At 43.0% G+C, this 26,462-nt stretch overlaps 1 protein-coding gene and 1 long non-coding RNA gene across 4 annotated transcripts in view; one reads left to right on the top strand and one right to left on the bottom strand.

Moving 5' to 3' along the window:
- Positions 1-7,694: 7,694 nt before the first annotated feature.
- LOC148133506 (uncharacterized) lies at positions 7,695-8,619 on the bottom strand. Its single transcript, XR_015746920.1, has 2 exons — positions 8,127-8,619; positions 7,695-7,988 (listed from the first exon to the last, which is right to left on the bottom strand). It is a non-coding gene; the product is annotated as an uncharacterized LOC148133506 (long non-coding RNA).
- A 3,505-nt stretch (positions 8,620-12,124) lies between these two features.
- Positions 12,125-26,462, top strand: part of LRFN5 (leucine rich repeat and fibronectin type III domain containing 5) — a 135,250-nt gene continuing 120,912 nt past the window's right edge. For all 3 annotated transcript variants that reach the window (XM_026670890.2, XM_087952480.1, XM_026670889.2), the window contains exon 1: positions 12,125-12,261. The gene's annotated coding sequence lies outside the window, so the exon portion shown is untranslated. The remainder of the gene's footprint in view (positions 12,262-26,462) is intronic.

The following is a 26,462-nucleotide window of genomic DNA, read 5'->3' as shown; positions in this document are numbered from 1 at the left end:
GTATAAACATGATTATTAATACATGAAATGGATATGAATAAAAGGGAGCATTAGGACAGAGATGGTAGGCGCATTGGTGCGCTTATGCACGCCCCCTACAGACCTCTTAGGAAAGGGGTGAGGTCAATAGTAGACAGTCTGAAGTTAAAGTTTTTGGGGTTTGGGGAAGAAACCACAGAGTCAGGTAGAGTATTCCAGGCATTGACCACTCTGTTGCTGAAGTCGTATTTCCTGCAATCGAGTTTGGTGTGGTTTACCTTGAGTTTGTATCTATTGTGTGCTCATGTATTCTGGTTGAAGCTGAAGTAGTAATTGATGGGTAGGACATTACAATGGATAATTTTATGTACTATGCTTAGGTCGGACTGAAGTTGGCATAATTCTAAGTTGTCTAAGCCTAAAATTTCAAGTCTGGTGGCATAAGGTATTCTGTTGCAAGTAGGAGTGGAGGACTCTTCTTATGAAATATCTCTGGACTCTCTTTGATTCTGTTAATGTCCAATATGCAATGTGGGTTCCAGACAGATGAGCTGTATTCAAGAATTGGTCTAGCAAATGTTTTGTATGCTCTAGTTAGTAGTACAATATTACTGGAGAAAAAGCTTCGCAGGATTACGTTAACAACTCTTAATGCTTTTTTGGCTATGTTGTTACAGTAAGCTCTAGCACTTAAATTATTAGAGATGAGTACTCCAAGGTCCCTGACAGAGTGGGGGTCATCTACAAGGTCATGTCCATTCAACTTGTATTTTGACATGGGGCCAGGGTACCTGTGGAATTGTCTTGTCCCCATTACATCAGTGTGTGCAACCTGGTCAGGCAGAGAAGGTATGCTACAGACTCTGTCAACTAAAGAATTTTGACTGGTGGGGTCCAGGAAGAGAGCCTGATCTGCTGTCATCCCCACCCTTTAGAATATTCTCCTCCCATTGATGCAGCAGGTCCCTCTCTCCTGGCCTTTTGGAAGAGTGTGAGCATGATAGGGAAAGAATTTGCACCAGGACAGGTGTGGGGGAGGGGGAGAAGGGGAGGCAAGAAAAAAGTGGGAGGGGGAGAGGAAAGATTTTCGATAAAAGTTTGCAGCTTTGATTATTTTTACATCACAACATGTTGCAATGCTGTGCTACGAGCTCGACCCTTTCCCAACTTTCTCATCCCATGAGAATATACGAGGGACGAGTTTCACACTTCATCACTTTGTCCAGGTCAGGAAGTTTACTTAGAGCGTATCTGAATCTGTCCCCTTCTGATTGTTTAGCTCCAGGAGATTTGGAACAGAAAAGGATCCCACCCACACCAGACGATGCAAAAGTGTCAGGGAAAAAATGTGGATAGGTCTTGCAAGAAAAAGGACAAGTGGCACCTTCTCTGTGTCCTTTTTCTCTAATGCAACAGCTCCCCCAGCTTACATGTTGCAGAACTTAAATTAAAAGCTGCGGTTCTAGTGAGACATATAACAATAGACGCAAACTGCTAATCCCTCTGCTCTGCTTGGTTTTTTGAGGGGGATGAGGAGGCCAGGCAAACCGTTATAAGCAGAGGCAGGGGCTCACATTTTCTCCAGAATACATTCCATTATTCAATTATCATGCCTCGGTAAAGGCTGGGAAGTTCTTTGCTGGAGGTTCTTAAAGTGAAATAGGATGGCTATCTTGTTCGGGAGACTGCAATGGTGAATTCCTGCACTGGGCAGGGAGTATAGGTGAACTGCAAGATCATTTTCAACTCATAATCTGTAATTCAAACCTAGCCATTATGGTTTGTTAATCATGACTTTGAGTTTAATGTAATATAAACCCAATAAGTCAACAAAAGAGTTAAACAAATTGTGCTTGCGTGAGTCAGGTTCACTAGAAAACAGTTTCTTGTCTTATGATTGCCATGAAATCCGCAGCATTTTTCTCATCTTTCTCTATGCAATTTGAAATTTCTGTATAAGCTTGGCTTTAAACTGCACTGTTTAATACAGCTTATTGAACAGGCTATAAGCCGCGTTCACATTTCATGCTAAGCAATAAATGCTTCTTCTAAAAATAAATTCTGAAGATTGATAAAGACAGAATCTTACTTTATTTTAGATAAGCATACAGAAGGTGCTATATTCCAAGTCTAGTTTTTACAACATGCTCAACCTGAACCATAAAGTCATAATTTGGTATTGTACAATATGTATAATACAATATGGTATAAATTTGACACAATGTGCAGCACATCGTTTGAAGTGCTTCGCTTTCATATGCATACATAAGAGGGTTCTTTCAGTCCTTTTCCTGATCACACTGGGTGTATCACACCCCATCATCCTTTCTCACCAGCTTAAAATGCTTCTCAAAAGTGCTCTGTTCCATTCCAAAGCAATGTTAAACTTTCCCTAATGAATGGGCACTTTAAAAGTCACTATTACTATAATTCTGCCCCAATTCACTGTGTTCTTAAAGCATTATTGCACCCCATCAAAATGCCAAACAACCACACAAACCAAATTGCCCCTTAACTGGAAACACTGCAGTCATCAAGTTTAATGTCCATTCATTAAAATGCAATCAAGTATAACATTGACCCTGTCCTCAACAGCTCACTCCGAGGATTATTCTTACTCTGCATTGAAACGCTGCATTGAGGATTCAGGTCGGTTGCTTCCTTGATATTTGTGGACTGAAGGAATGTGATTTGCTGCTTGTCCTGTCATTTTACTTAGAGAGGCGTCACTCTCATCTGTCCTTCAGGGTGGACTATCAAAGGTCAATAATGAAAGAAACAGGATCCTTGACTGTAAGCACCTTGACTGTATCATTAGATTAGCAGAGATATCACATCTTCCTCCCTTGCTTTAGGAATATGCAGATGGGAAAATGAAGAAATACGTGCAAATATAATCATGCTCAAATGTTATGACTTTGTGTCATTGGGAATGTATGTATGTATGTATGTATGTATGTATGTATGTATGTATGTATGTATGTAATGGTGGCATTTCCATATGTTCCCATATGCATGTTTATCATTTTCCTACTTTGCTGGGATAATGCCCCCTCTTCCATGATTAATTCTTGGTCTGAGTAGACACTAAGTCATCTTAGTCTGTGTTCTTTATATACACTGATGAGTCTCATATCTTCTCAGTGTTTGCAAAATATAGTCCACTTCTATGCATAGCCCTTTTTAAAACCATCAGAATTATTGGTGGTTGAACTTGGTGATGACATTGATTAGATGGCTTTAAAAAGAGAACTGTACAACCTCATAGAGAATAGGGGAATCAGTGGGTACAATTTTGACAGCCATTTCCTTTCTGTAGAATTGTAAGAACTTCAAACAACAGTCCCTTGAGAGGGGCAATCTATATTTTGTAAGCTTCCTGGATGTATCTGATTGGCTACTGTGTGAGAGACAGGACAAGGAGAGCTATTAGTCTTATTCGGGACTGATGCAATTGGAAATGCTAACAAGGTTGATACTGACATACTCGGTTCAGAGTCAGGGGAAAAAATAAAGATAATTCTCAACTTATGATAATTGGGACCAGAATTTCTGCTGCTAAGCGAGGCAATTGCTAAGTGAGCCACAACTGATTTTGCAAACTTTTTGCCATAGTTGTTAAGCGAATTGCTTGCAGTTGTTAAGCAGACCCATCTTCCCCCATCAATGTTGCTTATCAGAGTGGGGAGCTCACAAATGGTGATCATAGGATTCATATTCTAATGCAGAAGATTCTTAAAGCGAACATGAAGAGAAAACCAGAGACTTTTCTTTTGAGTTTAAAGGAAAAAGACTTGGATTTTTTTTTTTTTTAGAACTTTGATGTTATATAGCAAGATTACTTTAGGCAAAAAAAAAATAAAAAATGGAAGGACCCCCTCGATCTTCACAATGGATGAATGGCTGCAAAAATTGGTGGAGTTAGCAGAGATGGCTAAATTGACTGCTTTGATAAAAGAACAAAACATAAATACTTTTGTTTCTACTTGGAAACTGCTGCTGGACTTTGTGCTTGAGGTGGAAAACAAAATGAAACTCTGGTTTTAGGGTTTACCGATTAGATAGATTTGTTGTTATAGAAATGGCTAGTTTATACTACTATGCAAAAATAAAAATTTGAGGTTGGATGCTATTATCTTATTAAACTGCATCGAAGGGAGTCAGAAGTCAAATGCCTTTTTTTTTCTTTTTGCCTTCTTTTCTGCACTCTTCCCTTCCTCTTTCCCTCCCCTATTTTTCCTATTTGTTTTTATATTTTATGTATTTTATATTATAAACAAATAAAAAAGAAGACAAATGGTGATCAGGTGATCCCAGGACTCTGCAATCATTGTAAATATATGCCAGTTGCCGAACACAAATAACAATTTTTTAATCACATGACTGTGGGGATGGTGCTATGGTCATAACTGCAAGGACTGGTCAGAAGTCATTTTTTTTAGTGCCACTGTAATTTAGACCAATCATTAATGAATAGCTATAATTCAAGGTATACCTCTGCTCCCTGTTCCCAAATGCCCTGAGTTAAATCCACTTAATCAATTTCACTTGCAATGATTGTCCTTGAATCCCAGGAAAGGGGTTACTGGCATTCACCGGAGCTTGTGCTAAGACTGGGATCTTTAATTAAGATATTTTCCACATTAGTAATTGACTTGGGTATTACTTAGCTGCTAGGTAGGGAAGAGTATAAAAATTCCCATGGAAGATTCATTCCCCAGCCACTAGCATATTATGAAGCATAGCCCTATCCTGTTTTTCTGATTACAGGTAGTTCTTGACTTACGACCACAATTGAGCCCAAAATTTCTTTGCTATGTGAGACAGTTGTTAAGTGAATTTTGACCCATTTAATGACTTTTCTTGCCACAGCTGTAAAGTGAATCACTGCTGTTGTTAAGTTAGTAACATGGTTGTTAAGTGAATCTGACTTCCCAACTGACTTTGCTTGTCAGAAGGCTGCAAAAGGTGATCATATGAGCCCGGGACACTGCATTCTGTCATACATGTGAGTCAGTTGCCAAACACCTGAGTTTTGATCACGTGACCACGGGGATGCTGCAATGGTTGTAAAGGTGAAAAATAGTCATAAATCACTTTTTTTTCAGTGCCTTTGTAACTTCAAACAGTAATAAATGAACTGCTGTAAGTTGAGGATGACCTGTACTCTCAAATTAACAAGAGTCTTCTTCGTGGCATAGAATTTAAGAGTACATACACCAGCCTATCCCGGCTGGTGCCCTCCAAATATGTTGGGTCTACAATGCCCATAAAGAAGCTAGTGGATGTCCAGGGTTGTAATGCACAATGGTTTCTACAGATCGATTTGCTTGTCAAGCCTGACTCAACTCCATAGCTGCTTTCACTCAGTTTTGCCAAAGTGACAGGAGGTAGGTAGTGAATTTCTAAGTGGGGGTGGGGGGGTGGGAGACTATGGAATGCAAGAGAACCTTCTATTGCCAGAGAGACATTACCTACCAAGGTCAAATGATGAAGAATGTTTCACCGGCACAGACAGTTTTTCCCAAAGCAAAAGAACTGAACTCAACTGGTGAACTATGACCTGTGGGTGGCCCAGAGGGGAAAAATGGAGAGTTACCTAATGTGTAACATTTCACAGGAAAACCTCAGAACTAATTTTGCTTCTGCTGTGCCCAGATGGATCTTTCAATAATCTTTCAATGGATCTTGGTCAATCTAAAGAGTCGGGAGTTTCTTTTATTGAATGTGCCAAATGGGATGGCTGACAACTCTCCTACAAAATTAAAGAAGGAAGATTACTTTCCTGTCTCTGCACAGGGCATTTTCAGACAACCAGCTTTTCTGTTTGCCAACCTTTCTTAATCAAGTGGAAAACCCATCTAGGATTGATCTGGACTGGCTTAACTTTTTCAGGTCTACTTGAATGTTATAAGCACATTTAGGTTTATCTGTCTGCCAGTCTACAATGCTTGCAAGGAACTATCAGTCAATCAGTATAAGCACTTTCTATGTAATAGCTGAGCATAGATAAATGTTAAGCACTTAAGACTTGCTTAAGTGGCCAGTAACTGAATGCCTCAACTGGCCCTCTTTGATCCATTCCCAAGTACACATCTCTTTCCCTTTTCACAAAACTAGAATTGCTAGAATTTCTGCACGTTTCTGCATTTGCCATGACTTGCTTCAAAAATCCCCTAGACTGGCAGTTCTCCATGGTTTTCCACTGCAAGGCTTGGGTTATGATCTCATGTAAGCAAGGAGAGATTTTTGTCCGCTAGAAAAAGAAAGTGCTTCTTTGATTAGTTCGTATTAGCTTTAAATGTGCAATTGTAAAACACCTCATCTGGATTTTAAATACCCTTCTAAGTGAATGCTATTCAGTGTTTCTGCCTCTCCAGAGGCTCACAGCATTTGGGACATTTCAGGCAAGAGAGAAATCCTGCCTGCTCAGCCACTCACTCCATTTCATTTCTGTGACTTTGTAAACAGCTGTTTTTTTCATTCACTGCTATATTTATATCTTGCTTTGGCTTGGGGAGCTTAGGATAACTCTCCCTTCTCCATTTTTTCCTGTACAGCTATTCTGTGAAGTATGTTGGACTAAAGGTAGAGACTGATTTAAAATCAGTGAATTTGTATGGCCGAGAGTGCCTTAATCTAGTAATCCACCATCCTAGTCTACCTTCCTAACCTGGCTGTGTGTGATGCTGGTTACTTTCTCATGTTCCCTGATGAAGGGCAGACTACTTATGAAAGGTAACTTCAGCCACCAGCAATTATGGCCATAAAGAGATAGGCAGCATATAAATTTAATGCATGCATTAAATTTATATTTAATTAATAATAAGAAATGGAAGGCTAATTTCCCAGGCATTTCATATAGTAGCTAGTTATTTTTCTAAATGATGGGCTTTGTAGAGAGAACCAAAGGAGAAAATGTGATTCAGAGTGTGCATGCAGCAGCCTCTAGGAATTCCTCAAAGCAGTTGTATCTTTTCCTGGGCTCAAGCAATTGTCCTCTGCATTGACCCACAGTCTCAGGAATGTTAGTTTTCAGCTTTCTAACAATGTCTTCTTCCAATGCAAACTCAGGAATGCATTTGGTCATTTGAATCCAGATCACCGCACAATCCTAATACATTGTTTTCAGCTGTACAAAGGGCTTCATCCCTTACAACAGCACTGCAAAGTGGAAGATGACTGTATTCCCAGCACAGCAGTATCAGAAGAGGTTAACATTAAATGAATTTAGGTGACAGCTCAGTTCAAACAGGCCGTTTGCTGCACCATGTTTGCCCAACATGTGGCTGTTACACAAGTTTGCACAGGTAAAGCGTGTGAATAAAAGTCCGTGATATATTGGCATTCTGTTCGACAATCAACTCTTATGCATGTGGCTTCAGTCCTGTCTGCAATTTATGTGAGTCCTGTCTAAAAGTTTTCTGCCAAGTGTGAAGCATTGGGAGACCATTGATCTATTGCTGAGCCTAACTCAGGAGACTCAATACAATATATTAGTATAAGTTCAATTCTTCCCAGGCAGAATTCTAGGAGTTGAAGTCCACACATTTTAAAGTTGTCAAGATTGGTAAGCATTGCAATATAGGCCATACCATTTCCCCTTTCTCATCTTTTCTACAAGGTATTTGTATCCTATTCTATGAATATCTCCTTAGAACTTGGAAGATCTGTCAAAAGTATTTGGGTAAGAATAAAAAGAGATACAAAAGTGATACCATTGTCGGAGTTTATTACAGATTACCCAGGTGGGCAAAAGATACAGAATGAGGTTTTCCTCCATCACATGACCAGAACTTGAAAGAAACATACAATAGTGATAATGGGGAATTTCAATTACCTTGATATCGGCAAGAAATCTTGAGACAGAGTACAAATAAATCTTGCCTGTCAGTAAAGTTGTACTGACAACTTTATTTGTAGGAAGGTGGAAGAAAGGACAAGGAGTTCTGCTAGCCTGGACCTAATCATCAAGAAGAATTGATTGAAGAAATGAGGGTGACTAACACCTTGGGGAAAAGTGATGGTGGCTATTTATTTATATTAATTTAGAGCCTTTATTTGGCTACCCAATTCAGAGAGCCTGCCTCTGGGTGGTGTTCAAGAAATCATCAAACCCCAAAAAGCAAGTACCAATAAAAACCCACCCAATGTTATCCTCAGGTGAGTGATATGTAGAGGAGGGACAACTGAGAAGACTTGCCTATCGAATTTCAGAAGAGTAGATCCTGAAGAATTCCAACAGATGGTAGACTGGACTTGGCTCCGTTAGCTTCTAATTCTGAAGCAGAAAAACTTTCATGAAGGATGAAAAAATCCTATGAAATGAGACACTGAAGGCACAGTTACAAACAAACCACACAAAAAAGGAAACTGAGAGAAATTAAACAGGACAATGTGAATTTGTAAGAGCTAAAACAAAGTAGATACATACACACACATACATTATTTTGTTGCACTAACAAAAGGATTAGGCTCTAGATCATAGGAATCGCTAATTATTCTACTTTACTCTGTCTGCCTTTGTCAGATCCAGCTAGAAATATTATGTCCATTTATGACAACCGATGTTAAAAATGTACAGCAAATTCAAAGCAGAGCCATTAAGATGGGAGAAAGTTTGGAGACCAAGCCTCAGGAGGACCAAGGGTCTTCAAACTTGGCAAGTTTAAGACTTGTGGACTTCAACTCCCAGAATTCCTGAGTTAACATGATTGGAGGAGGAATTCTGGGAGTTGAAGTCCATAAGTCTTAAAGCTGTCAAATTTGAAGACCCATGAAAAAGAGTCAGGGTATGTTTAACCTACTGAAGGGAGAACCAATAGCAAATATGTCCCAAAGGTGCTTTTTCAAGAGGCAACTGGACTTTCTGGTTTTTCTTTGAAGACGTTTCACTTCTCATTGAAGAAGCTTCTTCAGCTCTGAGTAGATGGTGGGGAATGGAAGGATTTAGTCAGAGCTGAAGAAGCTTCTTCAATGACAAGCAAAACGTCTTCAGAGAAAAACCAGAAAGTCCAGTTGCCTCTTGAAAAAGCACCTTTGGGACAACCATGATCTGGATGGCTGAGAATCTCCATAGACAGATAGGAGATATGGTTGTGGTTTTTAAGACTTCAACACAGAAGAAGGAATAGATTTAATTCTTTATTGCACCAAAGCGTAGAACCAGTAGATTACAACTAAAAGCTGGACATGAGGACTATTTGAGTTGTCCTCTAATGCAATAGACTGTTACATGATGTCATGTTTTCTTTTCACTAGAAAGCTTCAAACAACAAAGGATGGTCATCTACCAGAGAAGCCATTATGGATTCTGTACTGAGAAAAGGAATTGGATTAGGTGATCTCAAAGGTCTCTTCTAGTTCTTTGACCTTTTGATATATGATGCCTAAATGTAAACGTTTCGAGAGCGTAGATTGCCCATGGCATTCTTCGTGAAGGATCAGGAATTTTCGTTTCTCTTCTTTTGAATTAGGTTTTCTCCCTCTGTATTTCAAAATGACATTAAGCCAATTTTAGGATTTATATTATTGTGTTATATATTGCTATCGATTTTCAAAATTCGTTGTCACCGTGGAAACTCTAATAAAAGGAACCGGGGACTTACATAACCTACTCCTGGCACAGGCCTTTGTTTCCAGCTCTCTGGTTGTCCTCAGTGGCCTGATTGTCTAAATCTGACAGTGTAGTATTTATAAGCTTCCCTCTGACCATTGCAGAGCAAGGTGGAATTATAATTCTGCAGAGGCAGCCAAAACTCATGTTTGCTTTTTGCAGAGATGTCAGGCTGACTCTTACTCGGTTTGGATCAACTCTACTTCCCAAAGATTTACTCACATGACCAACTGTGCCAACTAGACTATCATCTGCATTAGCAAAGCCAGCACAAAAATCACCCCAAGTGGGATATTGTTGAATAAGAAGCTATTGATTTAATTGTAATGATGGCCTGTCCAGCCGGTGTGCGGGGATTTATAGTTCACACTGGTGTCCTCTAATCCATCTTCAACTCCTGAATGTTTCACAGCCATCAGCACAAAAAGACCTGACCTTGTGGAACAGGGACAGACTATCAGAAGAAAAGCTGCCAGCCTCTCTTTGCTAAGAAGAGGATCCTTTTGATTTCTTGCAGGGAAACTGGCAGCCACTTCAAACCAGGTGGCTTAATCCACAAACTGGCCCCAAGAGAAGCCCACAATCTTGCCTTGTTGATTTTCCCCCTTTTCATTCTGTTTTGCTTCTTCTGTTTTGGTTACAGCTGTAATGAAGAATGCAACTGACAAAGTGACCTTGGTGCTTTCATAGCGATTGAAGAGCCTTCAAAGCATCTCAAGCGGGAAGGGATCACAAGAATCCCTTCCCACAAGAATCCAATGTTCTATCAGGTGCATTTCAACAGGTAATATGAAATAAAAGGATAGGCAATGCTTTGTTATCCTTAAGCGCAGCAGCCGGAAGAGAGAAGTAGCTAGGCCGCCACTGGAGTTGTGCATGAATGGATTTTTCAACCGAGACCCAGGATCGCTCACCCTCCTTGCTGGGTCTCCTGTCCATCCAACTAGAAGTCCCATCTCATTTCAGGCACGCAGAACTGCAAAACCAACAAAGCCACAGTCAAAAGAGCGTTGTTGTTTCTCTCCCCTCCCCTCCCTTTGCATATAAAACTGCCACCTTCTCTATCCTTAAGTGGAAGAAACGCCCGGGCCGACCCCGACAAGCGACCCTAAAGCTAAGCTGCCGCCGTCTTCACCGTCTTCATAACACACTTCCGCCTGCGGAAACTTCGACGTACAGCTGTGCACTTCCACCTGCCCGGCCCGCTCCCCCCCGCCCGCAAATGCCGGGCAGCGCGAGCGCAGCTTGGGAAAAGCGCAGCTCGTATCCCCGGCGCCCTTCGAGTTCGGTGTGTGTGTGTGTGTGTGTGTGTGTGTGTGTGTGTGTGTGTGTGAGGCAAGCAAGCTTCTTCCGTCCTACGGCTGAAGAGGAAGGGGAAACGATTCCAGGCCAAAGCAACGGCTGAGGGGGCCTGACTCGCCAGCAGCAGCGCCCCAGCAAAGGTTGCTTCCCTCCCCTCCGACCAAGCAGGCTCGCTCTCCCTTTCCCGAGCCCCAAACGTCAAGTGGCAGTCCCATTCGAAGCAGCCTCGAAGCGAACCGGCAATCGCAGGAATGCTTCGCCCCGTCTCTTCCCGGGCGGACGTGAGGCGCTGCCCCAGGCAAAGTTTCCCTGAAGCGGCCTGGCACAGACGGAAGAAGAAAGTAGGAGCGCGAGCCGGCCGGTTAGTTGCCACCATCAACCTCCTTCTCCTCTCCCTCCCACCCCCCTCCGCCCCGGCGTCATTGGTGTCCGGCCGCCGCTTCGGCGCGTCCAGCTCGGGCGCTTGTCGCTGAGTGGCGACCCGTCTGCCCGGCACGGGTGTTTTTATTTGAGACCAGGCGGAGCGAGGGCCGGCCCAAGCGGGCGGGTGCTCCTCCGCCTGCCCGCCCCTCGATATCCCGCCCTTCCCCGGCGGGCGGCGCTGGACGCTTCTAGTCTCCGCCACTCGAGCGCGCTTCTGACTGCGGAGGAGTCGCCGGCGCCGGCGCCGCCGCGGGAAAGCTTCATGCGGCAGCGAGGCGAGCGGCTTTCGGTCGGGCGGCAGCGGCAGCCTCCTTTTCTCGCTCTTGCACCAGCGGCAGCAGCGCTGGGGATGGAGCTGGCTGCGGCGGGCTGCGAACCTCGACCGAGGGGAGTCGGAGCAGCCCAGACACGGGCGGGGAGTGTCCGGGCGTTGCTGCGTTGCTGCTGCCGCTGCTGCCTCCGCCTTCGTTAAAACAAGCGCCTGGCCGACGCTCCGACTCCATCGCTCCTCCTGTGCCGCTCGTGACGGCGATGTGAACGGCGGCAGCTAGGAGGGAGGTGGAGGCGCTCGAACTCGGCGGTTGGAGCTCCGATCGGCGGCCGGGGAGCGAGCGGGCGGCACCGGGTTCGTGTGTGAGCGCGGCGGGATTTGATGCAACCGGGCGAGCGGAGAAACCACCGACGGGTGTGGGGCAAGGTCACGCCCGGCCAGATTCACTTCCCGCCGCCGCCCCCGAAGCTTTCCATGGGGCGGGCGACGCGGCTTGAGCGCTCGAACCGAGCCGGGCGCTTCGGGCCCGACCCGAACATCGCTGACCGGCGCCTCTTACCTCTAGGATGCGGCGGCGGCTGCTGCTAAGCGAAGCACTGGAGCAGGGACGTGGAAGGCGGCCGTGGGAGAAGGAGCTCCCCGGGCGGTCGGATTCCCCGGGAGGCAGCAGGTAAGTGCCACCGGCGGCTTCGTTTTGCTTTCTGCATTGCAGCCCCCCGCGCAGTTGCCGGCGGGAGAGCTGGGCTGGGCTGGGCTGGGTGGGTCGGCGGAACGGCAAGAGGCGCGGAAGGGCTCCGGGGAGGGGATCTTCCAAGGTGGTGGCATCTTTTTTTTTTGCCGCGATGGGAGCGGAGGTGAGGACGAAATGAGGCGGTTTCCACCCCGTCCTCCAAGAAGACGCGTCGGGGGAGCGAGAGGCGCCGCCGGCCCCGCCAGGTGTGGCCGTTGCGTCTTAAAGCGGTTTTCTCTACCGGGCCGCTGGCAGGGAAGACGGGCGGGAAAGTGCCGCCATCGCCGACATTCAGCCGCCTGCCCTGTTATTTCTTGGCCCGGTAAAAGAGGCGAAGGGAGCCTTTTGTGGAAAAGCCCCTCCCCGCGCCGTCTACATGGAGGGGGGGGGGCGTCAAGGTCCCGCACCCCCTTTCTCTCCCCCTCCACCCTCTTTAAACGGTTCTGGAGTTTTCTTGCTACTTCGGCTTTGGCAGACTGGGGGAGCTCCAGGGCCGGCTTTGGAGAGGATGGCTGTGCCGGCGCGTTAGACGGGGAGTCCCCACGGAGGGCAAGCACATAAAACCCGCTTTTTTTTTTTTTTTTAACTCGCTCCCTCCCTGTCACTTAGCGCGCAAATCCGAGGGACGAAGGCCTTTGGATTCACCTCAGCGTGGAATCGTTTTGCGAGGGGTGCTGCTTGAGGTTTTGTCGGACGACCCTCGGGTTCACTTCGCCACCCTCGTTTTCCGTGGGGAGCCCGCCTCGCTTTCCTTTTTGCCTGCCTAGATTTTTTTTTTTCCCCTCCGCAGCCAGGATGGGTGTTTGTGTAGAGCCTCGCTTTGGGATGGCTGCCCCCTCGGCCCTTCAACTCACTCTCGTGGGGGTTCGGTTAGCCTAGGCTTCCGCGCCTGCTCTCCCCAACCCCCCATGCCTTTGGAAAGCTTGGGGCGGGGGCGAGGGCAAGCAGAAAGGTCTCCAGGGGCTGCGGAGGGGATCCGTGTGGAGATCCGTGTGGATGGATTCGCATGAAAAACCTGGCGAGGAAGGCAAAGTGGAGCCCCAGGGAGGGGAGAGCAGGAAGGAGGTATAGATCCAGGCAGGATATCTGGGAGGCCAAGAGCCAAAGTGGAGGGAGAAGGAATGGGGGTGGCTCTGAAGGGAGAGGGGAAGGGTAAATCTGCCTTTTGGGCGGGCCCAGAGAAAGAAGAGGAAAGTCCAGTGGGAAGTTTCAGTCCATTGGGGTGTTGGGTCTTTCAGCTTGCCCCCCCCCTTTGAACAATATTTTTTACTGCAGCCCTGCATGTCCATCTGTGACCTGGGATTTTCTTAAAGTGCTTTTCTCCTGTTTTTCATAATCTATGTTATTCTTTACCTTATTTTAGGATTTCCCTTGTGTAAGGAGCATTTTTTTTTTGTTTTTGTTTTTAAAAAATATCAACTCACTTGGATTCTAGGCCTTTGTGCAGCTGGGAAATGAAAGGGGCAGACTAGGCTGGATGGGCAAGAATGATTGTGGGGATCTCTCCAGAGCTGAAGGCTGAGGTGTGACCTGCTTCCTTTGGAGAGGGCTGCTTTAATGGGATTGAGATGTGGAAGGAAGCAGAGGGCAAGTTGGAGCTTTGCTTCCAAGCTAAGTGAAGCATCCCTGGCTTTGATTGGTGCTGGTTCTTTGTGACTTTGGACATTATGCTCAACTTTGAAAACAGCCTGCTCCATTCTAGTTCATCTTGGAGGGGAAGGTGTATTGTTTGACCCTGTTTTCTTCCTGATATTGGTCTAGATTCAGCTTGTCCTATGTTGGAAACCTCCCTTTCTAAAACAGTTTATTTCATCTGTCCAGCAGATTCAAATGTTGACATGGTTTTGCTAATGTAAATGTAAAGGTGTAGCTTTGCTCAGACCAGATAGTTCAGTAAAGAATTTGATTAAATGACTATCTCTGTCATAAATTGAATAACATTTCTGCAAACCCTGGTTACCTTGCTTTCCACTTGCACAATTGTCACAAACACTTTGGCTTTCCTTTTAAGGCCGTGTTGAATACGGTTGATATAGTAGATGGTACACCTTACAGCTCTTTTTAACTTCCAAATAGCTGCAAAAAAAATTAATAATCCAAAATCTTGTATAACCAAGGAAAACTTCAAAAGAGGAATCTAGATGTTCATTTTTATAGATGAGGCACAGGGCCATAGTGACCTTTATAGATATAATAGCTCTCTGGAGATCAATATTTATTCTATTTGAGGGTTTGGTAACAATGCTGTTTTTATAGGAACATCTTTGGGATGTGATCACAGTAGATAGTCTGCTCTGAAAATCATTATCAGAGCTTTGTGATTAGTAGGCCATTTTGGGCCTGAGCCCAGGATGCAGGGTTGGTCAGTGAACTGCACAGCCTCATGCGTGGCACAGGTAGACCTTGACTTACAACAGTTCATTTAGTGGCCATTTGAGGTTAGGACAGCACTGAAAAAACTGAGATGATTATTTTTTACACTTATGACTTTTGTAGCATCCCCATGGTCACATGATCAAAATTCAGGCAGTTGGCCAACTGATTCATATTTATGACAGCTGCAGGCTCCTGGGGTCATGTGATCACCTTTTCCAAACTTCTTGCAAGCAAAGACAATGAGGAAGCTAGATTCATTTAACAACCGTGTTGCTAGCTTAACCATTGCAGTGATTCACTTAACAGTTGTGGCAAGGAAGGTCATTAAATGGGACAAAACTCACTTAACAAATGTTTTACGTAGCAATGGAAATGTAATGGGCCCAACTGTGGTCGTAAGTCAAGGACTACCTGTATTTTAGAGCTTCTCATTCCACTGCATGGAAGGCCTTTGGATCAGATGTGATAGAAATGAGCAGGTTGCTGCAAGCCATGCTTTTCAAGGTGACCCATCTCTGACTTGCTTGAATTGCAAAGAAAAGAGCAATTGACCTTGCAAATCTGCAAATCTGTCCTGGGTTTAATTGCTTGGATATATTTGGGGTGAAGACAGCTTATTGCCTTTGTTTTTCAATAAGGTCTGAAATTAACTACTAATTCCTGCTGAAAATACTGCCATTTCCCAAGGAAACAGATAATAACTTTACTCCTAGATATGAGGCTCTTATTGGAAAAGTGCCCCCTTCCTTTTAGAAAAGCATGGGAAAGGAGTTGACTTCCAACAAGTGATTTATCTCAAGGTACTGTGGGTTATAGAATAAGGACTGTTTTTTTGCAGCCTGTGCTTCCTTATGTCTTAGATGCCCTTGGGCCTGAATTAGGTAACGTTTTAGATGGAAGCAACAGAATTTAGAAGGTAGGACTCTCCACTTGCCTCTACAATTGCAATAGGCAGCCTAACTGTAAAAGCTTCAAATGCAAGAACAAAAGGATTTAGGCAGGATGTGACAAAATGATGCCTGTGGGCGAACGTGTGCTTGTGTGCATGCATAATTGAAAATAGGCAATTTTCTAGATTTCTGAGTTTCTCTCCTGCAATTTGAGTCACACAAGAGCAATTGTAGTACCCAGTTTGCTAAATTGGGAAGAGAAATGATACTCCACCAACATATATTTTTTGTTTACCTGCATCCTCCTGACAAATATTGAGGGCAAGTTGATTTAAATTAAAGCTTCACTGAAGTGCAGCTTGGTTCCTTGTGACCATGTGACAGTCATGTTGGGTTTTTGAAGGCCATACTCTGGAAGCGATTTACCAATGTGACCTTCTGGCTTAGATAGATAGATAGATATGTGTGTTTGTGTGAGTGTGTGTGTGTGTGTGTGTTTGAGTGTAACACACACACACACACACACTAATCTTCACCCTTGGGATTTTCTGGTAGGGTGTTGATACCTAGCTTTTGCTAGGTGTTGTCACCTGCCACTTAATTTCAACCTCCGGAAATCTCTATAGCTTGAAGCTGTTTCTTCAACCCTTCCATACATACCCATCCTAGCTTTCCTTTGTTAACAAGACTGTGCTGGATATAGACATGGGAATTAGACAGAGATACTCAGCCATTGGGCACTTTCCTCTTCAGAGCCTGCATTCCCCAGGAAATACTAGAGAATCTTGGGCCTATTGAAATTCCTGCCTGGTTTGCAAGCCCTCTTCTGTGTAGCTTTGGTGCAGAATGGTTAAAATTAAATGTCTGGATTCCTATCACATGCTTAGTTCTAAGCCTGGCTTAAGAAAACATGGCTCCTCATGCTGTGACCAAAAAAATAAGCTGCATTATGAATGAATGTCACGGTCCAGCTTATCTTTGATGTTTGTAGGTTGTCTGGAATCTGCTATGAGGAGGGATGTTATCTTTCAGAAGTGGGCCTATGCCTAGAAGTGCATTGTGTAAAATGTATTTCTCTGCCTCAGTGAGATACCTGATTTTCAAATCAAGAGCTTTTGCATACTGCAGAAGACCTGATTATCCAGGTCAGTCCATGGTTTAGAAATGGAATGCTACTTCAATCCCCCCCCCCCCCATTTCCTAACACTTATTTCTAATCAGAAAATGTTCCAGTTCATGAATTTATTAGAATTTTTAAAAAAAGAACACTAACTTCAAATACAATATTGGGCAAGTTGAATAGGTCTGAGATTAAACATTATTTAGATTTTCATCTGTAGCAGGAATGTGAGAGGGTTCATTCCCCTCCACTCGCCCCATAATTTTCTGAAAAGAATGAAGCTCTGAAAACTATTTCTGAGATGGAGTGGGGAGGGAAGCTCAATACATTATTAGCTGGAAGATTTCCTAAATATTTTTGAGCCAAATCTACTTGGCATTCGTAGGAAGAATGTTTCAGGGAAGTTCAACTGTGATGTTAGCAGGTGGAAATACATAATGGTATGGAACGGAAAAATATCCCACAGTTTAAATCTGCACAGATTTTGAAGGATTAAAATCTTGTTAGAAATAGTTATAATCATGGGTAACATGGTTGCTTGAAAACTGTCCAAAATGGACAGTGATGCAGCTGGCAAGAGAGCTGGCACTTGGCCAACAGTTTCTTTTTTATAACGAACGTAGGGAAATTCTTGAGAGTAATTAAGAAAGAACCTAGTGGGACCAAGCAGGTGTCCCATTTAATGGTGCTCTGTTGGTTGGCTGGATCTCTGAGATTTGTGATATAGAAGGAGGCATTTATTCCAGGAACAAGCCATCATTCATCCAAGAGAAAAGAGGTTGCTTCTGTATTTCACTGATGCTATTCTAAATTCATGGCAGTTCTGAAGACAAGATAGCAGCTGGGAAGGGTGCAGGTAACCCTTGACTTACAACTATTCATTTAGGGACCGTTCAAAGTTACAATGGCATTGATAAAAGGGACATACGATTGGTCTTTTCACTTATCAGTGTTGCGGTATCCCTACATTCACATGATCAAAATTCAGACGCTTGTCAACTGACATGGATGTACAATAGTTGCAGCGCCCCAGGGGTCATGTGAACACCATTTGCGATCTTCCCAGCCAGTTTCCAACAATCAAAGTCAATGGGGGAAAATCAGATTTATTTAATGACCATGACCATTCACTTAACAACTGCAATGGTTTGCTTAACAACCCTGGCAAAAAAGGGTTGCAAAATCAGGTGTGACTCACTTACCTGCCGCCTTGCTTAGCAATGGAAATTCTGCTCCCAATGGGGTCATAAGTTGAGGACTGCCTGCATTTCCACATTTTGTGCTTGCATATGGATTTTCCTCCAGGTACCCATGTTTTGCTTATTGATTGTTCAGCCTTGAATTTATATCTATATCTCTATATATCTCTTATCTGTCTGTCTGTCTGTCTATCTATCTATCTATCTATCTATCTATCTATCTATCTATCTATCTACACACACACACACACGCACACACACACATATATACATACATATGTGTGTATGTGTGTGTCTGAGAAGGTCACAGTTGAATTTTTGAAGCACCAAGGATAAAAGGTTTGGTCAAGTGAGAAGGACCACTTCATTCATACAGGCAATCCTCATTTAATGACTGGTCACTAAGCAACCATTCAAAATTCTGACAGCTGCACCCCCTGCAGTCACACAATCACATTTGGGGTGTTTGCAACTGGCTTCCATTTATGGCAGGTGTGTCAAACTCGCGTTGTCACGGTGGTGTCACATAATGTATCAGGACTTTTTTCCCCCTTCACTAAACTGGGCGTGGTCAGGACCAGCACGTGACTCATCTGGCCCATGGGCTGTGAGTTTGACACCCCTGATTTATGGCCATTTGCAGTGACCTATGATTTACAGGACCATGATTTTGGGTCTTTTTTTGACATTTTCAAGTAATCTGTCTGGTAAAAAAAATGCCCTTGGGTGAAAATGGGTTCGCTTAATGACTCTGGCATTTGCTTAATATAACCGCCATAAAAAGGTTGCAAAGTTGGAAGGGGTCATGTGGTGTTGCACTTAACTTCCACCATGACTTAGGACCATCATTCCAGGCTCCATTATGATTGTAACTACTTATGTGGATGAGCTGTGTATGTACATAAGAGCCATGGTGGCGCAGTAGTTAGAACACAGTATTGCAGGCTGTCTCTGCCCACTGCCAGGAGTTCAGTCCTGACCAGCTCAAGAATGACTCAGCCTTCCATTCTTCTGAGGTCGGTAAAATGGGGACACAGATTGTTGGGGGCAATATGCTGACTCTCTAAAACCGCTTAGAGAGGGATATAAAGCACTGTGAAGTGGTGTATAAGTGTAAGTGCTATTGGCTACAATTCTATTCTAAGACTATATTATGGCTCCCGCTATCATTTCAGTGGTAGATACAATTATGCCAGCAACTTTCAATAATTGCTGTCAAAGACGGTGGTGATAGGCTTTGAAGGAGGATCAGCCAAAAGAAATCCAGAGTTCTGGTACCACTAAGCTCCCAAAATGATGCTTTCTTTTCTGTGCAGATTTTCTAATGAGCACTGGAGCTGTAACAATAGCAAGGGGGAAGTGAACATTTTGTTTATATGTATACTGGAGGTTTTCAAAAACAGATTGGGCAACCATAATACTGGGTTGCCTTGAGTAGAGGGTTGGACTAGGGGTCGCCAATCTTTTGGATCTCAGGGACCACCAAACTCATAATTTTAAATCCCAGGGACCACTAACCGGTTCTCTGGGCATGGCCTAATTTGTGGGTGTGGCTGGGTGGTCATGTGACTGGCTGGGCATGGCTTTATGTAAATATAAATATTTATATAAATATTGATTTTTTTTTTTTTATAAAAAAAGAGCAACTTTTACCCAAAATCAGGCAAAGCAGGCAGGCAGATTGAGTTGCTCACAGAATCATTCAGTGATCTATCTATCTGCCATTGGCTAGCTCAGTCTGTCACATAAAATTTGCTTGCCGTGAGTCTGCACTGAATAATAGAACCTTCAGTCCTAAGGGAGGTTCAGCTGTGCTTAAAAGCAGAGTCGAAGATCTAAAGACTAGCTAGAAAGTAAGAAATCCAATGATTTCCTGCTTTCTAGCTAATCTAAATCTCCCAGCACAGCAGAACAGCTGATGGTCGGAAAAAGGAAAAATAGCAATTTAGCAGGCAAGTTTGCTGGGTAGGGAGTAAGTGGGCGGGGAGGGTTCCCACGGGCCATGTGGGCAGCACAGCCTTGTGTTCCTGTGCAACCTGGATTAATTGCTTTGGAGGGGGTGCTCTGGGGGTGAGATTTCTCTGCGGCTCACCAAAATTTTCTCATGGCTCACCAGTGGGCCGCAGCCTATCGATTGGCAATGCCTGGACTAAAAGACCTCCAAGGTCTCTTCCAGCCCTATGATTCTATGATGCAATTTCCTTTGTTTGAGGACAACAGCACGTATCACTGTCAGATTGCTTTGGACACATTGGAGGAAGAAGTGGAGAAGGAGAAAAAACTGGAGACGGGGCAAATATTGATACAAATAGTCTTCAGCTTATGACCAGAATTGAACCCAAAATTTATGTTGCTAAGCGAGACATTTGTTAATAGCAAAAGCACTTAGACTTATAGACTGCTTCACAGTACTTTACAGCCATCTCTAAGCGGTTTACAGAGTCAGCCTCTTGCCCCCAACAATCTGGGTCCTCATTTTACCCACCTTGGAAGGATGGAAGGCTGAGTCAACTTTGAGCCTGGTGAGATTTGAACTGCCAAATTCCAGGCAGCCAGCAGTCAGCAGAAGTAGCCTGCAGTACTGCATTTTAACCACTGTGCCACCTTGGCTCTTAAGTGAGTTTTGCCCCATTTTATGACCTTTTTGCCAAAGAATCACTGCTGGTTGTTAGGTTAGTTACACTTAAGTTGTTAAGTGAATCTGGCTTCTCCATTGATTTTGCTTGTCAACAAAAGGGGAACACATGGCCCTGGGATACTGCAACCATTATAAATATGAGTCATGTGCCAAGCATCTGAATATTGATCATGAGGGATGCTGTAATGGTCGTAAGTGTGAAAAATGATCATGAGTCACTCTTTTCATTACCAGTGTATCTTCAAACGGTCACTAAACAAACTGTTGTAAGTCGAGGACTACCTGTATAGCATGTGGGATTCTCCTCTCAAAGATGGTGAATATTCTTGGCTCGAAAGAATCTGTTGCTGTTGAGAAATTTCAGGAGAGCATCTCTATCTCCCCCTTCCTAGCTCCCATCACTTTGGGTTTTAGATGATGTGATGACCCAGGGCATGACACAAAAATAACCAAGTCACAAAAATAGAATAAAGTCCCTTTAATGCCTCCAACTTGGCCCCAGTGTCCAATTATCCTTGGCTGGATATCAGACTCTTAAAGAAAACAGTTCACGGAGGGACTAAATGCAGTCCACACCCAAAGTAAAGTTAATTCAAAATAAAAAACCCAACACAAACCACACTGAAGGAATTCTATGGCAGGCAAGGATGATTAATTGCAGACTTCTACCAGATAATGCAACAACGACAGTTGGGAGGAAGCCAAAACACAGATAAGCTCCGATACAAATAATGCACACTTTGCTTCCAGCAACTTTGCCATGCACAGTTTGTCCTTTTAAACAGTCCTCCCAGCTGCAGTCCATGAAGGGGATCAGGGCCCCTTCCTCCCTCTTAGACCACACCACTCATGTTTCTCCCTTATCCACTCCTCCCTGCGTACCCTAGGATGAAGAGGGGATGGGCCTGGGTCTTCCTGTGAATGCCCATCCGGTCTGTGCCCTTCCCCAGTTTCCTCCACAACCACCGGAGCCACACTCCCACTCCCTGTCAGATGCTCCCACTCCCTGTCAGCTGTTCCATCTCTCTCTCAGAGTCAGACTCCAACAGGGGAATGACAGATGAATTGATTTCTTCTACACTTTAGACTCTAAAATACGTTACACTTAACATTTATAAATACAGGAAATGTGATGTTATCACTATAATAACTTGTGCTCGCATTACATTATGTATAAAAACTTTGTAACAATAGCTGAACTGCACAGAAGGTTGATTGCTACTGTGTTTCTCCAACAATATGGCCTCCACCAATAGGAAGGCTCAGCATGATTTCTAGGCATGAGGTGAAATTAAGTCCCACTCCCAAAATTTAGGCCTATTTAATCCATGCGTTTCCCCGCCATTTCTCACATTGTTCGTTAGAACTACACGAGGTGAAGAGAAATGGGGGGGAAGGGCGGGGGGGTGGGGTAGGGAGAAAACTTGCCTTTAGGAGTGCAGGTAGAATACCCCGACAGCCGATAGAAGCTCCCCAAAGGCAGAGTTCCCAGCCGCTTCGGGGTGAGGCGTGGCTGCCCGTGCCTTTAAGCAGTCTCTTTTGGGCGATGGAAGCTCCCCAAGTGCAGTCACCAGCCACTTCGATCGGCCGGTAGAAGCGGCCTCGCGGTGAGGGGAGTATGTGTGCGCGCTCGCCCCAAGGCCGCTTCTACCGGCCGATCGAAGTGGCTGGTGACTACATTTGGGGAGCTTCCATCGCCAGAAAGAGACTGCCTAATGGCAAGGGGACACGGGAAGCCACGCCACGCCCCGAAGCAGCTGGGGACTCTGCCTTCGGGGAGCTTTCGTTGGCCGATAGAAGAGGCCTTGCGGCAAGGTACATGCGTATGGGCCGCTCTAGGTGGGGGAGGAAATTAAGTCACCCCTGAAAAGAGACGGCATAGCCATTTTTTCGGGGGTCAAAAAAAAATAAGGCCCGGCCTTATTTTGCGAGAAACATGGTAGAATTGGTAGTTTAAACTGTACAATCAAGCATTATATCAAGGAATGTTAAGCTTATATTGGTATCACAGTTGCCTGCTAGAATAAAAGATTGGTTGGGGTGAAGATGGAAGGACACACATGTGAATCGGTGTTCAAAACTGGCATACTGATCATACTATATAATAAATTTCTGAGCTTTGGGGGGCATGAATCATTCTGCAACCACACTGATTCGACTTTTAATGTTTAAATAGAAATATGAGGCAATTTGTGCAGCAAATGCTTGAATCATCTTATCAAATATAAAGGAGCCCCACCGATTCAGGCTAATTGATTGCCTAAGAGTCTGTTTCTAATTGATTGCCTAAGAGTCTGTTTCTTCAACATGAAGTCTATGATGGAGAGACTGGCTATTGTAGCATTCTCCTGCCTGCTTTTTTAAATAGCATACTTATTTTTATTTATTTTTTCTATTGAACTTGGATGCTCTCTGACCCTCAGTGACTCTGGATGGCTCACAGCAATTTCAATGAAATCAAGGGAAGGGAATTTCAATAAAACCATCTAAAAGGAAAAAAGGTAAGAGGCGGCAAGAATGACAGACTGGATAGAAATGATGGAAGGCATTTCACTCTCTTTCACCAAAGGCTTAGATGAAGAACCAAAATTTCATAGCTTTCTATGCTGCGACACAGTGAGGGCCATCTGGATCTCAAGGACAATCTCATTCCAGAGTGAAGGAACTGCTTATGGGGTGCTTCTGGAGTCCTGCTAGATGGTATTGTTAATCTGGCACTTGGCAGTATCTTGTCTATCATAATGTGAGTAAATCATTGGCCATCTTATCAAAGAGAGTCATGGCAATTGGAAGACGAGACCTGGATAAGCAGTGAAACATTTCAAAACAAAAACAAAAAAAAAGTACTTGCCATGAACTCATCTTCCAGACTACTCTACCTGGATGACTAAGTTTCTTCATTGACATCTTCTCAAGTAGTATTTCTTGTCAATCAAATCTACGGTACTTATTAAGATGTCTAAGTTGGCGACTGCCATTTTGTCTTCAGTGGCAAACAATTTTACTAGCAATTTAACTATATAGCCTATTGAATTCCTCCTCCTATCTGTTTTGAAGCGCCCAACATTCTGCTTGGATGACACATAAGCCTTTGTATTATTATAGAAAGGAAAAAAATCTATTCTGTTTTCCCTTTCTAACTTCCCTCTCCCAAGTTGAAATGCCCTTAAAATAACATTTCCTCATAGGAGATTTATTCTAGTCCTTTGATCATTTGCTAATTTTTTTTCTGGCTGTTTGAGATATGATGATAAAAATTACAAAGGTATTCCAAGTGTGATTGTGTCTTACATTTATTTAAAAGCATAATGACATTAGCAATTTTATCTTTGATTCCTTTTCTAATTTCATTGTAGAACTATGATTCAGATGAGCAGATAAAAAGTCATAATCTCTTTCTATTTTAGACCCTTAAATAATTTTGCGTTATCAACAAACTTGGTCATCTCTCTGTTTGTTCATCTACAGGCATTAAGGTTTTACTGTTGTAGATTGACAAAAAAGCCCCAGGCCAGTGTAATTCTTAGTTCTGGTCTTTATAAAATTATTTATTCTTATTCCCTGTATTTTAACCCAACTCTCTTATGATCACATGATGGCTAGGTTTAACAAAGTCTTTTGAAAATAGTATCTATTTTCTACTCATCTCTATCCACCCACATGTTGATAATTTCAAAAAATTCCAGAAAGTATAGCCATGGCTTGTCTTATCCTTCTATACAACCGACAAATTTACCTTTAATAGGGTAAAAAGAAAAACCTTTCTCTGCCATTTGGTGAAGAAGGGGTTTAAAAGTTGTCAGTTTGCAATTTCCTGGATTCTTCTTAGGTTTGTTTCTCTGTTCTTTTTAAAAAAAGGATTGTACTTGTTATATGTAATTTTCATCCTAGACCAGACCAACAGACTGATTAGTATCCATTCTTAGGTTACAGAGGCCTAATTCAAGGGCACTTGCTTTTGTTAAAGTAAGTAAAGATAAACAATTTCACATTTCAGTCCTTCAGGAACTTTCAAATGGATGTCCTCTGATCTGATGATTTGTTCATTTTGTACATTCATTTTGTTGTTGAGGTCTTCAACTTTATGCCTTGTCTCCAATCCTTGCTGCAGTTTCCAAGTCTTTCATCCTGAAAATAATAGTTTAGGCACAGACATCTGTGCTATATTTTCTGCAATGAGATGGAGAGAAAGAATCATTCTGTCTGAGATTGCTATGAGCATAAGAATAGAGTCACAGGAGTTGAACCATTTAATTTTTTTTGACTATTTAAGGCCATCTCATGTGGGCTGAAAACAATCCAGAAGATTGGTAGATGGCTAAACAGGCAGGTTTGTTAGGAGACCTTGGGCCAGTCATTCCTAGGAAGCAGGCTACGGCAAACCATTTGTGATATCTTATCTTTTATTGGTAAGTATAATAACCAAACGATGTGATGAAATACAACAAGAATATAAGAATACTAATAAAATCAGAAAAAAATGAATATAGGTACAGAATAGTAAATAAATGAGTGACATTTGTATAAACTAAAAATATACAGTATCTACAAAATATTAACATGGAACTAGATAAATCCTTTAATATACTATTAAATGTAGGTAATTTATTGTGCCATCTTCTCAGTTTGGGAATTTGAAAAAAACCTATGGGACGCCAGTGGTCAAACTTTTCCATATTGTTGCCAAGAAATTAGCATAAACTTGTCCATGAAGTTATTAGAATTCAAGCTGAATTTGAAACACACTTTACATTATCCACTGTAACTCTGTGAATCCGTCCATCCATCCGTCCATCCATCCATCCATCCATCCATCCATCCGCACTGCCTGCTGAGACTAAATAAGCATTACGGGTAGATCTGCACTTATGATTACACTGAACCCAACATTTCCATTGCTATGCTATGCAAGACAGTTGTTCAGTGAATTTTGCCCATTTTACATCCTTTCTTGCCACAATTGTTAAGTGAATCGTGGCAGTTTTACGTTATTAACACTGCTGTTAAGTGAATCCAGCTTCCCTATTGATTTTTGCTAGTCAGAAAGTAGCAAAAAGTGATCACATGACCCCTGGGACATTGCAACTGTCGTAAATACATGCCAGTTGCCAAGTGGCCAAATTTTGATCATGTGATCATGGGGATGCTGCAACAGTTGTAAGTATGAAAAATGGTCAAGTCACTTTTTCATTCCCCTTATAACTTCAAATGGTCACTAAGTGTGTAGTTGTAAGCCGAGGACGACCTGTACTTGCATTTACAAATATTTTAATTAATAAATAAGTGTAGATTTTTTTAAAAAATTGCATTTTGATAATCCATTATAATCAGCAGTTGTTCAATTTGCAATTTCAGCCTGCTGGACATTATAGCTAGACAGTGAAGCTTCTTTCTGGGGCTGGATGATTAATCTGTTATCAATGCTAGATCTTGCCCAGTCAGTTATTAATAATGGGAGGGAGTCTTAAGTGCAGACCTAGCCAGAAGACATAAGATTCTGATAGATGCCACAAAGGAGTACAGGGTATAAAATTGTACTTAATTTAGCTTGAAATATCAGCCTGTGTTTTTTTTTTAAACTGAAGGACCAGCTCGCATGCTTCACAAGGCCTTTAATAACTTGAAATAGATTAATTGGATTCTCATTCCCCGTGTTTTACATTTCTTGCAGTTGAGATTATGGATAAGTGTTAAACTAAATGGGAAGCATGTCATATTTGAAGGCATAATTTATTGATTAGGGTATTTTTTTTTCAGCGGTCCTGTCATCCATGATATTGGTTCTTAAGTGGATGATGCAGTTTATCCAAGTCATGGGTGGCCAAGTCATGTCTCTCAAGAGCAGAGGCCGTGATGGTGGTTTCCATATATGTTTTGATTCTCACATCAAGTATCTTTGGGGGCGGAGAAGGCATAGT

Source organism: Notechis scutatus, chromosome 1 (genome assembly GCF_049901735.1).
Source record: "Notechis scutatus isolate UNSWTSFEM ecotype Mainland chromosome 1, rNotScu1.2, whole genome shotgun sequence".
Taxonomy (NCBI): Eukaryota; Metazoa; Chordata; class Lepidosauria; order Squamata; family Elapidae; genus Notechis; species Notechis scutatus.
Note: the sequence above shows the minus strand (reverse complement) of the source record. Positions and strands in the feature narration are given on the sequence as shown.